Below are 16,185 nucleotides of genomic sequence, written 5' to 3'. Positions count from 1 at the left end.
AATATCCATAGACAGTTATAAGTAAGCCATCAGTTGACTGATTTCCCCTGAAAAGTGTAAACACTGTGGCTCTTCCAAATATTTGCGCTGTTTAGTTGAGCTTCCCATCCAGCTCAAAAGAGAATCACTGGCTCGATCAATGGCCTGAGTTTGGGGCGGGACTGTCTTTTTGACTGTCCAAGTGTTTGGGGAACCTGTTTGAAAGCGATCATTATGTTTGCTATGCCATTCGTTAGCGCTAGTGGCCAGTGTTTCCATGTCTGCTTATTAAATCATCACTTAAAAACTTCATTGAGTTCTAAGCCCTGAAACAATCTAACCTGCATAATGAATACTGACTGCATTGACTGAAACTCATTTTAGGATTTAGGATGTTGTAATGCTTCACTGGTAAATATGATTTATAAAAAAATAAGTAAAAATAAAACAAACCACGTGTTGCTTGGCTTTCTACACTGTATCTCAGTCATTTTATTTTGAAAGGTTTACAGTCTATGGTTTATTGCTAGAAATCTATTTCTCTACTGGAACTTCTCTACTGAAACTGTCACATTATCTAGACTGAAAACACATTTCTACAAAGCTTTACAAAAGCACATTTCTGTCGAAATAAAACTGAATAAAATAAACAAGAAATCACATAACATTAGAGGTTGTGGCTGTGTTTGAATTACTGATCATATAATCCAATTAACAGTAAAAAAACATTTAAATTTAATTTAGCTTAATGAACTGAATTAATATGACATTAAATCAGTGTAAACTGTCAAGATGAACAGAACTACACTAGCTGAGGAAAGTGAACAAAATATTGGTGAAAAAAAAAACATTTTGCAACAAAAATAAGGTAACAGAAAAAGAAACAAACAAACAAAAAACTAATTAATTTACTATAATTAATCACAACATGATCATCACAACAGATTATGAATAATAAGCACACAGAAACACTTGAAAGCATAAAATAAAGGAATAAAAAGCTTGTATTTCATAAATACGAAGAGATCCATCGGCTTCATGCAACTACTAACACAGATTTGTTTATTTTATATGAAAAGCAACTGATAAAGTGTCCCAGTTTCACTTTATCATAGACTTTAAAAATATTTATACAAGTCAAGACTAAAGTTAAGTGTACTTGTCTGGACAACAGGTTAATACGTGACCACAGCTATGAGGTTCTGCCGGATTGGAGGGGAATCTAAAATACAGAGGCAAACATGTCTGACAGGGTAATGACATCTTTATGAAGACCTTTCAGTCTCTCTGTTTTCCTGGAGCTATTTAACTCAGTCACCAGGAAACACGAGGGATGAGAGAAGAAAAGTAAGAAGGAAAGATAGAACAAAGAGAGTGAAAGGGCTTAATTTGAAATGTAACATAGTAAAAGCAGGTCTGAGATGGAAACATGAGTGTGGAGCCAAGCGGTTGGGGCAGGGCTGGGGTTGGGTGAAAAAGGGCCAGGGAAAAGTGGCTATTTCCCCTCGCTGTGCTCTATCAGATTAGCATCAATACACAGCCTCATCGCCACTGACATGAGAATGCATATGAAACTGAGATGCAAATGTGAGAATGGAACAGGAGGGATGAGACAAATCCAATACACAAACCATATATTTCAGAAATTAACTTCATTATAAGGGGTGATATTTGCCGCCTGGAATTGATTTTCAGGGAAATGTACATATTTCTAAAATAGTAAAAAAGAAAAGAAAGAAATCCATCATTTACTAACCCTGATGTCAATCCAAAAACCCATTTAAAGTTACATTTTATCAATGAATCAGTTGATCTAGGTTACAAAACCATCCAGAATTAGTTGGTTCTTAAATTCAGTTCAGTGACTAAACAAATTGAGTTGCAGCAGTTAACAGTTAACCGTTAACCAGTTTTCTTGTTTTGGGAAACACAGTACAGTTTCGGTCTGTTTAACGCATAAAGTTCTATTATGACTTCAGAAAAAATTGTATTTAGTAAGACGTACCTGCATGGATGGCTTTGAATTATACTTTTATTATGTTTTTGTGCCATTTCTGAAGCTTTTGTCTTTGTTCATTACAAAAAAAAAGAAAAAAGAAAATAAGAGTTGAGTAAATGGCCATTTTCATTTCTGGGTGAACTACTCTTGTACCCAGTTAACTGAAAAACAGAAAGAAAGACACGATAAAGACAAATAACCACACCTTTAGGTTTATTTGCATACAGCATTCACAACCATTTACAACTTATTTGTACAGTGCTATTTGAAATCTGAATTAAAACATTAGCCTACTTGGACTGCTTCACTATGAATTATGTAAGTGCCTTCTCTAGAAGTGCAGACATAAAAAAGTTCTTTCAGGTCATCTGTGTTTCTTTTAATAGTTCACATGTGAAACAAGCTACCCACAGTAAACCAGGACTCACACCACCAGAGTGTTCTGTAGACAGGGTGGCCCACAGGGTCCTTCAGTGTACAATCGTTTGTTTGTTTGTTTGCTGCTTTGCTTGAAGGAAGACATTTAAATGGGATGCTTTCTGAACCATTGGACACCAAATACCTTGAATAGATCCACAGACATGCACACACTTACTCATACGCACGCACAGGCATTTAAAGACCTTAGAAGAATGAGACAAGCACTACATTATGCCATGGTCACACAGGAAACATCACAGAAAAACTATTTATATAAACAATTATTTTATGTTTACTGTACAGTGCCATTCAAGTTTTTGGGTCAGTAAGATTTTTTTTTAATGCTTATTAGGGTATCAAGCTGTAAGGTTAGCAACATGTTAACTGATTAAAACTGATTAAAGTTAGAAAGCTTGATTAACACCAACAGGGGCGGCTTTGTGTCTGGGGTCAGAAGGGGATACATAAAGCCAAAGAAACTCACATATTACTGGCATAATTGAATTTTGTTTCATTGAAAGCATGTGCACATCCAGGACCTTGATGACAATTTCAGCCCATGGCATAGAGCAAAAAAAAAAAAGTAAAAAGTAAAAGTGATGAAAAGCTAGACGGAAAAAGACATCGTTTAAGTGTATCAGTCTTTCAGGTATGTTCTTAATTTAGCTTATCTCACTGAATGTTGTACCTCACATTATAGAAGTAAAATGGCTTGCAATTGCCCTTTCATGTTCACTGTACAGTGCCGTTCAAGTTTGGGATCGGTAAGATTAAATAAATAAATACATAAATGAAAGAAATTAAGACTTTTCAGAAAGGACTCATTAATATGTTTAACATTTTGGAAACTTACTTTGAGATTCTTCGAGACATTTTGGGATAAATATTACACTTACTGAAGTCATCACAGGATGAGCTTAATACTTAGAGACCACATGAAAGTCAATGAATCTGTGTAATAGATAAGGACCCATGCGATGCTACGGAACTACTGAATGACCCAAATAACTAGATCCAACTAAAAGCTCAATCGTTAATAAAAGACTCTCAAAGAGAATTGGAATGGGCAGAACAGCACAGATCCCGGATAAATGCGGCTGAAATGAGCTTTCTCCGTAGGGTGGCTGGGCGCTCCTTTAGAGATAGGGTGAGAAGCTCGGTCACTCGGGAGGAGCTCAGAGTAGAGCCGTTGCTCCTCCACATCGAAAGGAGCCAGCTGAGGTGGCTCTGGCATCTATTTCGGATGCCTCCTGGACGCCTTCCCAGGGAGGTGTTCCAGGCACGTCCCACCGGGAGGAGGCCCCAGGGAAGACCTAGGACACTCTGGAGGGACTTTGTCTCCCGGCTAGCTTGGGAATGCCTCGGGGTTCCCCCGGAAGAGCTGGAGGAAGTGGCTAGAGAGAGGGAAGTCTGGGCGTCTCTGCTTAGACTGCTGCCCCCGCGACCCGGCCCGGTTTAAGCGGAAGATGATGGATGGAGAACAGCACTAGATGACAATATCGATTTTGTGATTTCTGAAGCTTTGCAGCCCCTGGTAAACATTTTCTATGCAAAATAATAAACTTCTGCTTTTTTATTCTTTAGATAAATCAAGTAGTTCAGAACTATGTGAATAATTTCTTTTTTTTTTGAGTGAATTATTTCTTTAAATTCTTATTATATCAATCATCTGTCTTCTATACAGTATACTCTGTAAATCGACTTTTATAACTGAATCCAAGAGTGAATCTACATACAGTAATGTAAAATTCTAATTAGACCACTAACAATTTATACATCATTTCTAATTGTGCCAACATGGAAAAGTTCTGGTGGCTGAGCAGTAATCTCCCATTTCCATTTCATTAAGTGTGCCTGAAGGCACACAGAAAGCAGCAACCTTCCCAAACTGTTTATAAGTCAAGCTAATCTATTTCGCTCTCAAACTCAAGCAAAAAAAATGAGATAATGATCCTGAATATAAGAAATGGGAAGAAGGATCTGCTTCTTACAAAAAGTGGGCATGAACAGAACAAAGTGATGTGGTCTAGAAAAACCCTTTTTTTCTCATTTGGAGAGGACAGGAGTGATAAAGTTTACTCTCCTCTGTATTTTCTCGTTCAGATCAGCTATTGTGCCATTGTGATGAATTAGCTGTAACTCAAGACTACAAAGCTGTTCATGTATATGCTGTCTCTGTTTACTGTGACAACATGTCCTCACTCCCGGGAGCACGTAACAGGTTTTATTTGACTTCAGGCCATTTTTGTTACTTGTATTTTTGCGTACCCATATCAGTTATGAGTTGCTTGTTTGTACTGACACATATATTTACACTGGACTTAAAGGAAAAGTTCCTCACCCTCGTGTCACTCATAATTTTGTTCTTTTATATGTTTCAAAATCTCTACAGTGCTATTTAACACAAAACAAATATGCCAAAAAAGCAACATAAAATTTGTTCACTCAACCCATTCACTATATTCCAAATTCTCTATCAAAGTAATATGATAGAGATATGCGAGGAACATACCACAATTTAAGTACTCCAGTCTGCTAACAATTCCCCGGCAAACATAGCCAATGAATTAAGGCCCATTCACATGAAGAAGAAGAATTCATTATAATAACTATATTAGCACCCACACCAACCGTCTTGATGTTTATTTATTTTTACAGCTGGAAAAAAAATAGTGACTTTCTGATTAGACATAAACAATTAAATGTGTTTAGAATTTAAAAAATGTCTGTCTATCCCAACAGTGCATGAGAATGCTTAAGTGATCATGTGTTAACTAGAACGTGATAAAAATGCCTAAATGTATCATTATTTGGAAAAAACGTCTCAAGCACACAAAGAAATCACTTGGCAGAAATTGCACTGTGGCTTTAAGCTCGTCATACACTCACAGAGCACATGTGAATTTTCTCTTGATCATAGGTACAGGTGGGCTGGTTCTTTATCACACACACTTACCCAATCCAGCCTCTACAGCCAGGGCAGTTTGTGTGCAGTCCTGCACTCAGGTGGAAACTTCAAAGCACGCTACACTCTCACAGCAACAGACACAGAGCAGGTAGGCACCATCCACATTCTCAGTCTGTTTACTTATTCACCAGAAATGATAAATCACAGCTAACCTGCGAGAAGAAATAACAGTATTTATAAGAACAATGCATGTAGATCATTACAAATTACTTGTGCTAAGATTATCGTAAACCTAAATAAGACAGAGGACAGATCCAGAGACTTAAGTGCTTAGTTTGCATAAGTGTTTTTTTTAAAGGACACGAGGTGGACAACAATTTGAGTCAAGTCTTAAAGACCAGTCATTAGCCTACCAAATCCTCCCCCAAAAAGTGAATGCTATTCCTTGTTTCCTGTTGCTGTCAGACAAAGATCAGAAAAGAGGCATGTGAGAAGCGATAAACCTATTCTGCTAAGATTTTGAAGCATTAGAGGAAGGGCTGAGTCAGGATATGGGTGACACTCGAGCAGCTTTAGGGAGGACAAGTCTCAAGCTTTAAATGAGAGCACAAAAGGTGTCTAAGAAAACATGCTGTAATCTAAGAAAACAATGGACTCAAATGACCCACAAATGTGAAAACAGATAGCAAAAGTATTTTTTTCCATCTACTGTATTTCATACTTAAAGATAGATTTATGTTATAAATTTACAACAGATATTATTTGTCGAACATAATTAGTGATGTATGAACTGAGCCATTAAGAATTTGTTACAAGTGATAATGCATTCTGTTCAACTTGTATGTATGCCTCGGGGAATTTTCTTGGAATGTCTAAAAAGCTGACAGCACAAAACTTAATGTTGCATAAATATTACATGCTAATTTGTTTCTATTAAACTTAAACTTACAACGTGCTGTTGTCACGTATTTCAGGGACATTAAAAATGTCAACATCTCTGTTTTTGATATGTGCTTCGGGGCAAAAATTAATGGAGCTTGGCTAACACAGTAGCACTTTAAGCAGTACTATAATGCGGAAAAGTCCTTACAAGGTGACAGCTAAGTCCTCATCTCAATTCCTCTTAAATCTCTGACTTAACTAACATTACTGAGAAAAAAATATATAAAATAAAACAGAATGTACCACACCTGTAACCTCCAGGTGCCATCTTCCAAGATCTTTGCACAGATTAAAAGTGTTACGTAACATTACAATTTTGTCAACACAGTCTGGTGCACTGATCCACAGGAGCTTGTGATGGAACTGGTAAACCATTAGCCAAATAAAGTGCTTCTAACTTCCTGGGAACCAAGAAATTGAAGGTCATTATGGGTGAGACAGGGCCTAGGGCAAAGAAGTTCTGCTGCCCACATAGCGGGTGGTTTCGTGCGACTGAATACTGTGTATCTGCATGGACGTTATTTGCTTTAAATGGGCATGTAATGGTCTTGTAAAGCCCTCAAGCGGTGCAGGAAACATAGCAGAGGTAAGCTGTACAGGGACTCTGACATTCAGAACATTGCCATATGTCCCACATGAGCAGTTTATGTATATGACCTTCCCCTTTAGCTGATTGTGAGTGAAAGGATCAAAGTAAAAGACACAACCGTCCATTTAGAAGACGATGCGGTTTGAATGTGTCCTGTGCAAAATAAGAAACTGCACTTCTGATTTATTTAAACATAAGTATACATTAGCATAATATTGACTGGGTCTCTAAACCCAGAGCAATGTGCTACCTGACAGTCAAGAATATTTAGTACACAATGAAATTTATCTCTGAAATACGGTGTCGGTCAGGTCAAAACAATAAACAAAGCAAAGTAGGGGCATGTTTAGCATTCAAAGACACTTAGTGCTTACTTGTGCAACAATGATTTGATAGAACATTGGCATCCTTTACCTGACCACATGATTTGGTACCAGTGTCTGTCTTGAGAGACGGTCGTCTGAAGGACAGAGCAGAATTACACCATTTTAGTATGCGTTTTGTTTAAATCTTTGTGACTTTCCATTCACAGTGTCTGACACAAAAAGTGGCCTGTCCAGTAAATTGAGAAATTGTTTATGCAAGCACAAGATGCAGTTTTTGAGAAGCTGATTCTGTTTCCTCGGGAACTTGACCACAAAGTGATTCATCGCTAAATGAAATTATGTGACTACATTAAATGGATCGTTCACCCAAAAAGTAAAAGTACTCATCATTTAAGTCATAAGTTTACATTACACCCTCGTGTCATGGCATGACCATTTGAATGCAATTACGCTGAACTGGGAATTATGTTGTTAAGCTTAAAAAAGGATGCAACGGGAACACAGACAATTACAAAATTAGCAAGGCATTCTTCAGAATTTTTCCTTTTATATGCTGCAGAAAAAAGTAATGCACGAGGGTGGGATAATGACTACAAAATATCTGAGGTTAACTATTTTAAGGGCCTAAACTGTGAAAAATCACCATGGAGTCAGTTCTAATTGAGCTATCTGAAGAGGCCATTGTAAATGTCTACACAAACATTCGTCTACACTACCCCTTCCATTGTGGGAAACAGTACAGTGTTTATGCACAACAAAATATTGGTAATGATGGGAATTGATGATGTGTGTAATTTGGAATGATCATGATACAGAGATTGCTTTGTGGGCCAATCTAATGCTCTAAACATCACAACATTGGCTAAAAACAGAATGTAAAACTAACAGTCATGCTTTCAAGTTGACTATCAAATAAACTTATGGTTCAACACAATCAATTAATTTGATATTTTTATGAGTTTGGGCACCAATTTGGGCAAATGTACACTGAAAAATCTACATCATAAATTTTAACCCATTTTGGTGTTTGCAAATGCACAACGGCCATGATATGTCACTTTCTTTGGAGCAAGACTGTAAAATGTGTAATTAAAAAAAATATATTTGAAATAGTGTTTTCTCAGCATATCAAACAAATAAAAAAGTAAGTATCCACTGGTAGGATGATGCACAGAAATTACACGTTCACATTCACTGAAGCAATAACTAAATGGATAATAAATACATTGTGGAAATTAAGTTTAAGCAATCTGCATTGTTTTTTCACACAAATATTAGAGACAAAACCACAGGGCCTCTTCTGTTTGTATCCAACAGTTCACAAGAGAACATAATTGGATGATACTTTGACTATTTCACACAATTAGAGAAATATCAATACATAATCTGGCAAAAACATTCATGGCCCTGTGTCCAGAGGAAATGCACGCCAGTTCAGCCAGTTAACTTAGTGGAACCTGCAGCGCAGTATGACTGGGTGGAGGTAGCAATAAGTGGAGAAGATGCTTATAGTGGTTTGGCTCTAAAAGATTAGTCTACTGCCAAAGGTTCTCCCAATGGAAAGCTTCCATTCCCTATTAATTTACCTTCTCAGGGTGTTGCAGGTCAGAGATCCTTCCTGAAATGGTTAAATGGAGAAAACACAGGACTTCACCCATATTATGGTTTCTTGCTATCCTGGTTGAGCCCACTCACCCTGCAGTAAAAAAAAAACAGCTCTTTATCAATGCGGGAAATCAGCAAATATTTCCTGAAGAACAAAGATCATTTTAGGAATACTTTACCAAAAATGAACATTCTGTGGTCATTTACATATGATTTGATTTGACAGGTTGCTGATTTAATCACATTGAAGTTGGTCTCAAGCTTTAAAACTTCTAAAAGAATGCACCATGGAAATATCATAAAATTAGTTTATACAAGTTTTGCACTATATTCCAAGTTCTCTGAAGCCATATGACAGCGTTGTGTAAGAAATGTACCAAAATGTACATTTTTGTTATCCAGCAAATGGTTTTGGGTGAGTTATTACATAAAGTACATTTGACCAAAATATTAATTGGAATCACTTTTATGTCCGACAGAATTAAATTAAAAAACCCATTGTACATCCATAATCTAAAGTATTTGTAAGCGAAAATGGTTATATCGCAATACTTGATGTTATCAGGAACTGATTATATTTGGTAAATGGAAGTGGTTGGAGGACAGGGATTGAAATAAAAGACAAAGCAAATTATTGCATTTTGATATAATAACAAAATTATGTATATATATTTTGTTTGTTTTGAATAAAATGCAAGTTTGAAATACATTTTGAAATTAATTAAAAAATGTATATATTTATAATGTAAAATTCATATAAAATTGACATTTCTACACTCCTGAATAATCTTTTTGACAGCTTCAAAGTAACAAATTACAAAATTAGTGCAAGTGAGACAACACTTCTAATAATGAATGAACAGCACAAGATTTAAATTACACCAGGTACCTACAGTAAATTACATACAAACACATGTACTGTAAGAATTGCTCAGCAACCAAAGCCAAACTAATCAAAAGAGACAAACTAAAAAAGGCAAACCGAGAATTGAAGATATTATATTTCTCAACTGCTACAAAATGCGGTTACATTTCTAAGAATTCCACAAACTGGAAAGATCACAATGGTTTGTTGCAATGAGGTTTGCATCTCCAGGCAACAAATCTATTATGATAAACTGTATTGACACTGGACAAAGGGAGCTCTGAGAAAAAAAAAAAAGAATTACCAATAATAAACATTTATCTTAAAATAGAACTGGGAAGGCAAAATGTACCAGTCAAACCAACATTCCGCCAAAAAGTTCTGATGAAACATATGAATAAAGTTCCGAAAAAAAAAAAAAAAATCCACCACTGGAAAAAATCTAGAAGACTCTCTCTCTCTCTCTCTCTCTCTCAATTCAATTCAATTCAAATAGCCTTTTTGGCATGATAGAAATACATTTTGTATTGCCAAAGCATTAAGACAACAAAGATAATGGTTTGACATCTTAACATTTATTTACAGTATATACTATGTTTTATAGAAATAAATAAATAATAACGATTTTCGATCCTGTGTAACAGTATTTCAGTTTTGCCGTGTGAGAGCGTGTTTATTGGTTGTTTGTATCTTGATCGTGTTTGTCCCTCAGGTGATGGCTCGATGCAAAATATTTTGCAGCAATATTTGCAGATTTGGCTTTTTCACAGAGAATGAAACAAAGATTTTCGGTTGGGCTACAAATGTTAGATTGGGGAAATATTTGATTAATTTTGGGGTAACAGTGGTCTCTGTTTCGATTTCTCCCAGACTGCGGTGGGAGCAGATTCTCTCCTCACGGGAGAGCCAGGTTTGTCTGCATTGCCCAGTCTCTATGGCCAGACTGTGCTCGCAGAGTCTGTACATCATCAGTGTTTTCCTGAGTTTGACATCAGCCAGTGTGCTCAGGTAGTTTGCCATGGTGTACTTACGATTTAGTGCCGAATAACATTCTAATTTGTGTTGGTTTTTAATGGTGTTTGTTCAATGTGTGACATATTTGTCTTTCTCTGTGTTGATGATTTGTGTGGGCCGAATGGTTGAGAGTGAGTGTGAGCTCAGAGGCTAGGTGATCTCTGTCGGTGTGATCTCAGTCAGTCTCAGCACCAGGTGAAGGAGGGGACTCTTAGTGAGCCTCAGCTCTTGATCTTTCAGGGCTTTATAATGGTATGTGCTGGGATTGCTTGTCTTTAGGCGTTTCCAGAATTTGATGTGTCTTTATTTGGATGTGTAAAAGGAGAAGGTATTGGTCTAATTTAGCCCTGCATCCATTGTGTGTTTTTCTGTGGACTTAGTGTATTCTTTTACAAAAATCTAAATGCAGATTTTCAATTGGATTGAAAAGTTTAAAAAAATAACAGGTGGACCCCAGACTTCACTGCCATATAGTTCAATTGGTTCAATAACTGATTTGAAAAGTCCAAGCCAGATTTGGACTGGAATGATCTTTTAATGGCATACAAAGCCCTTTGAGCTTTCTCTTTGAGCTCTTTCACAGCCAAAGTAAAGTTACCTGCTGGAGCAATTTTGTACATGTACATATTTATGAATTCTTTTTTTTTTTTCAGAGCCTCTCTCTCTCATTTATCTTTCCATCATTTCCACAGTATGGTATATTCATTGGTTACATAGCATCAGTGTTCATAAACAAGTAACAGAAACTAACACAAGAAAGCCCTAATTGCATTAATCTGCAAGATTTTTTTTTTTGTTGTTGTTGTTTTGTTCTTTTACTGACAAATAAATGCAAATTTAAAAACTGTAGATGCCAGTAGCAGGTGAGTTGAAGATCCCCAGACATGGTCCCCAGACAACACCTTTCAAAGGAACATGGAAACTGAACTGATGATCTAAAATTGTGTGTTCCCTTAACACTGAAAAACACACCATTTATACCACATTTATTGGATGGAGGGAGGCTATATTCCCAGTAGCTGGAAGTACATCCTTTGATAAAGGATTTATTGCATTTTAATCAAAGACGCCAGGAATTCATGCTAAGACACGCAACATGAAGTGCGTGAGAAGTAATTATAAGTATCTGTTTGCAATCTGTTCCATGTTAAACACAGACGTTCCTATTTTGGTGGTGTGGAAAATTGCATAATTTTTGTGATGCAGCTATGTGGTTAAGCATGCAAGTGTGTCTGTATGAAAGCCTGTGGTTGTGCGTGTGTGTGTGTGTGTTTTTTTTTTCCAAGTTATTTTGGTCATCATTACTAACAAATATGTATTTACACTGCTTCCCATCCATAAATGTAATGTGTGCATATTATATGCACAGGTGTGAAACCGCAGACAAAAGCCTGTAAATCATCCTGCTCAAGAGGGGAAGTCCACAACGTGGTGTTTCTGTTTAGCATTGACAAACAATGTTCAAAAACGGACAGAACAGTCTACCGTTACAAAGGCCATGAAGTGTTTAGACCTGTTCCAAAACATCTGTTTGCATAACTAAATTCTGTGCAAACATTTTAATAAGCTAAATCTAGTATTTCATAACAGGGAAAATATAGAGCAACACGCCTTCACTTGAAACAAGAGAGGAAAACATCTGTCAGCTGCTGTCCTACAGAGCTACATGCACATACTGTAGTATGTACTTAACACCCAGATTTTAGATTCTTCAATAGGGAAAAATGTGGATTATGTCAAAAGATCTGGTCTCTGTTCTGGTCCAGCATTCCATATGGTGTCCCCAAGTTAAACTTGTGTTAAGTCATTTCCATAAAATGGCCAAGCCACTGACCACAACCCTTTTCTTGTTCCACACATCCCCGCTCAGTCTAAAACAGCCTTAAAGTTGGTCCTAACACAACCCATGGCGCTTATGACCAAGAGAAAAAGTATGGTGGTGTTTAAAAAATATGTTCTCGTAAAGTTTAGAAATTACTACATTTAGCAGCAATGTACTAAAACAAAATACCACAATGTGGGTAAGACATTTTAGTTCTCATTTAAACAAAAACAACCAATTCAAGCCACATTTACAAGATAATATTATAGAGTGTTTACAGATATAAACCAAAACAAACAAGAAGCCAACTTGCCACCTTATTAAGCCACTTGAAAAATGTAACTTATCCACAAAAAATGTATCTAAATACCTATTTATAAAACGACTTGGTATAGATATTTAACATGTCTGTAAACCTAATCAAAATCCATTGAATTGTCAGTTGCATACACATCTCTGACTTTCCTGAAAACATGCATGGAATACAACATGACAATACAAATGCCCTCATAACAGTTACTGTCACAAACAAGGATGTGTTTACCGTAAATAAAACTCAAAGAAAAGAAATAGTTCACCAAATACGCTCACTAGCCATCAAACCATGTGCTTTTGTAACTGTGTTTTGTGTAAGCATGGTAAGACTTATCATACATCTACAGCACTGGCAAATCCTCCAAAGGCATAATTAAGATTTCTGTCAATATCCTTAATCTCCTTGTATATTGATTTATCGTTTGCCATGAGATTTATGGATGCCCTGAGAGGCCCATGCTTTATTTTTTTTCTGTCTTATTTTCTCGGCATAACAAAAGTTGTTTTCTCATAAAAAAAAAAAAACCCACCCACTTCTCTGGTCAGCTGCAAAAATCATTCAATCGACATCTGTCAAACCTGTTCTAAAACCGTGTAAATGTCCAGTCCTTCGAATTTGCTGTAAATGAAACCGACATGTTCAGAATCCATATCACATATGTATATATGCATCCAGTTCAGTATTACAGGTACACTGTGACTGTGAATCTAACTATGCATTCTCTCTTCTATAGACAGAGGCAGCATGAACTCGGGCACGGTACAGTATTGCGAAGTGAAGTGCAGTGACGAAATTCCTTGTGTGCTTACGGATGACAACTACTACTCCAAGAAGAAACGATATGTAAAAAAAGATGGGAGCTGTAAAATGGTTGTGCACCACGTTCCAGAGCAGTGGCTTCTCTGGGTCACTGACATCTTCACCACCCTGGTGGAGATGCGCTGGAGAGTCATGTTCTTGACATTTGCCTTCTCCTACATTTATCATGGCTCTTTTTTGGAATGTTGTTCTGGATCATCGCTTTGACCCACGGAGATATGAAAGACCCCACCAATGAGCCATGTGTTTATGAGGTTCGAAGTTTTACAGCTGCTTTCTATTCTCATTAGAGACCCAGACCACCATTGGTTATGGCTTTCGGGGGATGTCTGAGAACTGCATGATTGCCATTATTGTAGTAACCATCCAAGATGTCATCAGTGTCTTCATTGACACTATTGTCATCGGCATCGCAGTCGCAAAGATGGCATCTGCCCGTAAGAGAGCCCAAACGGTTGGATTCAGCATTGTGCTGTGATCAGCTTGCGTGAAGACCACCTATGTCTGTCATGGCGGGTTTGGGGACTTCCGAAGGAACCACATGGTAGAAGGAATGGCTCATGCACAGCTGGTACGCCACCTGGCACACAGTACAGGAAAAGTTAACGTTACATACAAAGACCTCAACATTGAAGAGAAGAACATCATCCTGGCCACCCCAACGACTATAGTTCATAAAATCACCCCTGGCAGTCCTCTATTAAGGTGAGCTGTAAGGACCTAAGGAAAGAGAACTTTGAGCTGGTGGTCTCTTTCACCTATACAGACGACTGCACAGGCATCCTTCACCAGACACGCACATCCTACACTCCAAGTGAGATTCTGTGGGGCCAGCACTTTCAGGAGATGATCAGGGTCACCCACAGGAACTACAGAGTGGACTACGCCCTGTTCAACCACACAGTTAAAGTCCTGGTCCCAGAATTAAGTGCAGAGGAGTATGACCTAAAGAAGTCCTCTCAACAGCCAAAACACAAACCGCTCCACATAAGTTCTCCAACAGCAGCTGTGGAATTGGTTAATGGGAATAGTCTTGAGGTAGAAAAAGCATCCACCAGCAGTGCTGTCCAAGAACACGAGCTATAACCGTGGCCTTGATACATCCTGACTCTGCTATAGCACTTTGAAATAGGGCTTCCTCATCATAGGGCATCACTATTGTAAGAAATAATGCACTTATAGTTAGATTTAGACATTAAGATGTGCTGTCAGTTAGCAAGAAGATCTTAAAAAGCCTTTCTAATATAGTATCCTGGGCTAGTTCTGGAAAATCTCATTAAAGCCCTGTAGTCCCTTTGGTTTGATTATAATGCAATTAGAGCACTATATTAAAAATAATATAAAAGTTTGTTTAATTAGCATCTTACTTATGTGTATATATTCTATGTGGCACTCAGCAGCCTTGCACAAACTCAATATCACTTTATCACAGACATAGAAAAAACATGGATGGACATTACAGACTCGTCTTCTATGACCTTGAAGGTTCTTTGATGTCAAGAGATGTAAAAAAGGACTTCCTCGATTAAATTATGAACCCAAACCTTCAACTTACATAAGAGGCAATGGGGTCAATTATCATGACAGTGACATTACCCGGAACAAACTGTGGTCAGTCAGTGTGTCTCTTAAGCACTAGCTGAGTAAGTGCAGAACACTGTTCCACCTTATTTTGCAAAGTGGTTAACCTTTCCATCCAAACAACTAATAAAAATTTTTGGAAACAGAGCCCTAGTAGCAATCTTCAATGGAACTTTTTTTTCACATTTCTGGTTTCATAGCAGCAGAAGTTGTCATAGTTGGGTAAATGTCTTATAGCAGTGAATGGGAGACTACCACAAGAATATTTTTGCATTCCCATTTTTGCAAATTGCAAAAGAAAAACTCCATGATAGTGTTTTCATGACTTTCAAAAAAGGGAAAGAAAAAAAGACTGATAACAGCAGTCACTAGAGAGAACGATCTAAAATTTTCCATCACTCCCATAGATGCTGTATTAAGAAAACGATTACATTAGCATTAACCTTTTTTTATTTGTTTTGTTTTGTAATTTGATTCAAAATGCCAATACTACAAAGCATAGTGTTATAAATGTATTCATAAAAAAAATGAAAATACAAAAAACTCTCGGAGGATTTACGATGCTGATGACCATTGAAATGCGTCATCACAGTCTTGTGAGAAGGGTTCATATTTACACACGCCTGCATCCAATTCCCCTGAGGACAATCAAATAAATGATAAATGAGTATTTAGATTCCATTGTGCAATGTATGACTGTGAAAGACCTCCCCTCCTACAACCACGCAATTCTGAAATACTTTTAATATAAATGTTAAAATGTATACATGTATAGTATATTATAATAAACAGATTATTCATATAAAAAAGATTTTAGTGAAGCCTTATAAAATATTATTTGATTATTTGTTATATAGTGTCACATTTTATAATTGTTCAACTATACACTGATGATATCACATTGACCACTTCCAATAATTTGGCCATGAAAAAAAAAAGTCCAGGATGTCCTTTTCAAAACAGACTGGGACTTAAAAACAGTGGCATGTATGGTCTCGAA

General features: G+C 37.0%; 1 pseudogene; it reads left to right on the top strand.

The window, feature by feature from the left end:
• The first annotated feature begins 5,357 nt into the window (after window positions 1–5,357).
• LOC113056011 (inward rectifier potassium channel 16-like) lies at window positions 5,358–14,942 on the top strand (annotated as a pseudogene).
• Window positions 14,943–16,185: the final 1,243 nt, after the last annotated feature.

Source organism: Carassius auratus, chromosome 37 (assembly GCF_003368295.1).
Source record: "Carassius auratus strain Wakin chromosome 37, ASM336829v1, whole genome shotgun sequence".
NCBI lineage: Eukaryota > Metazoa > Chordata > Actinopteri > Cypriniformes > Cyprinidae > Carassius > Carassius auratus.
The sequence above is the reverse complement of the archived record's forward strand: the minus strand, read 5'-3'. Positions and strand labels throughout refer to the sequence as shown.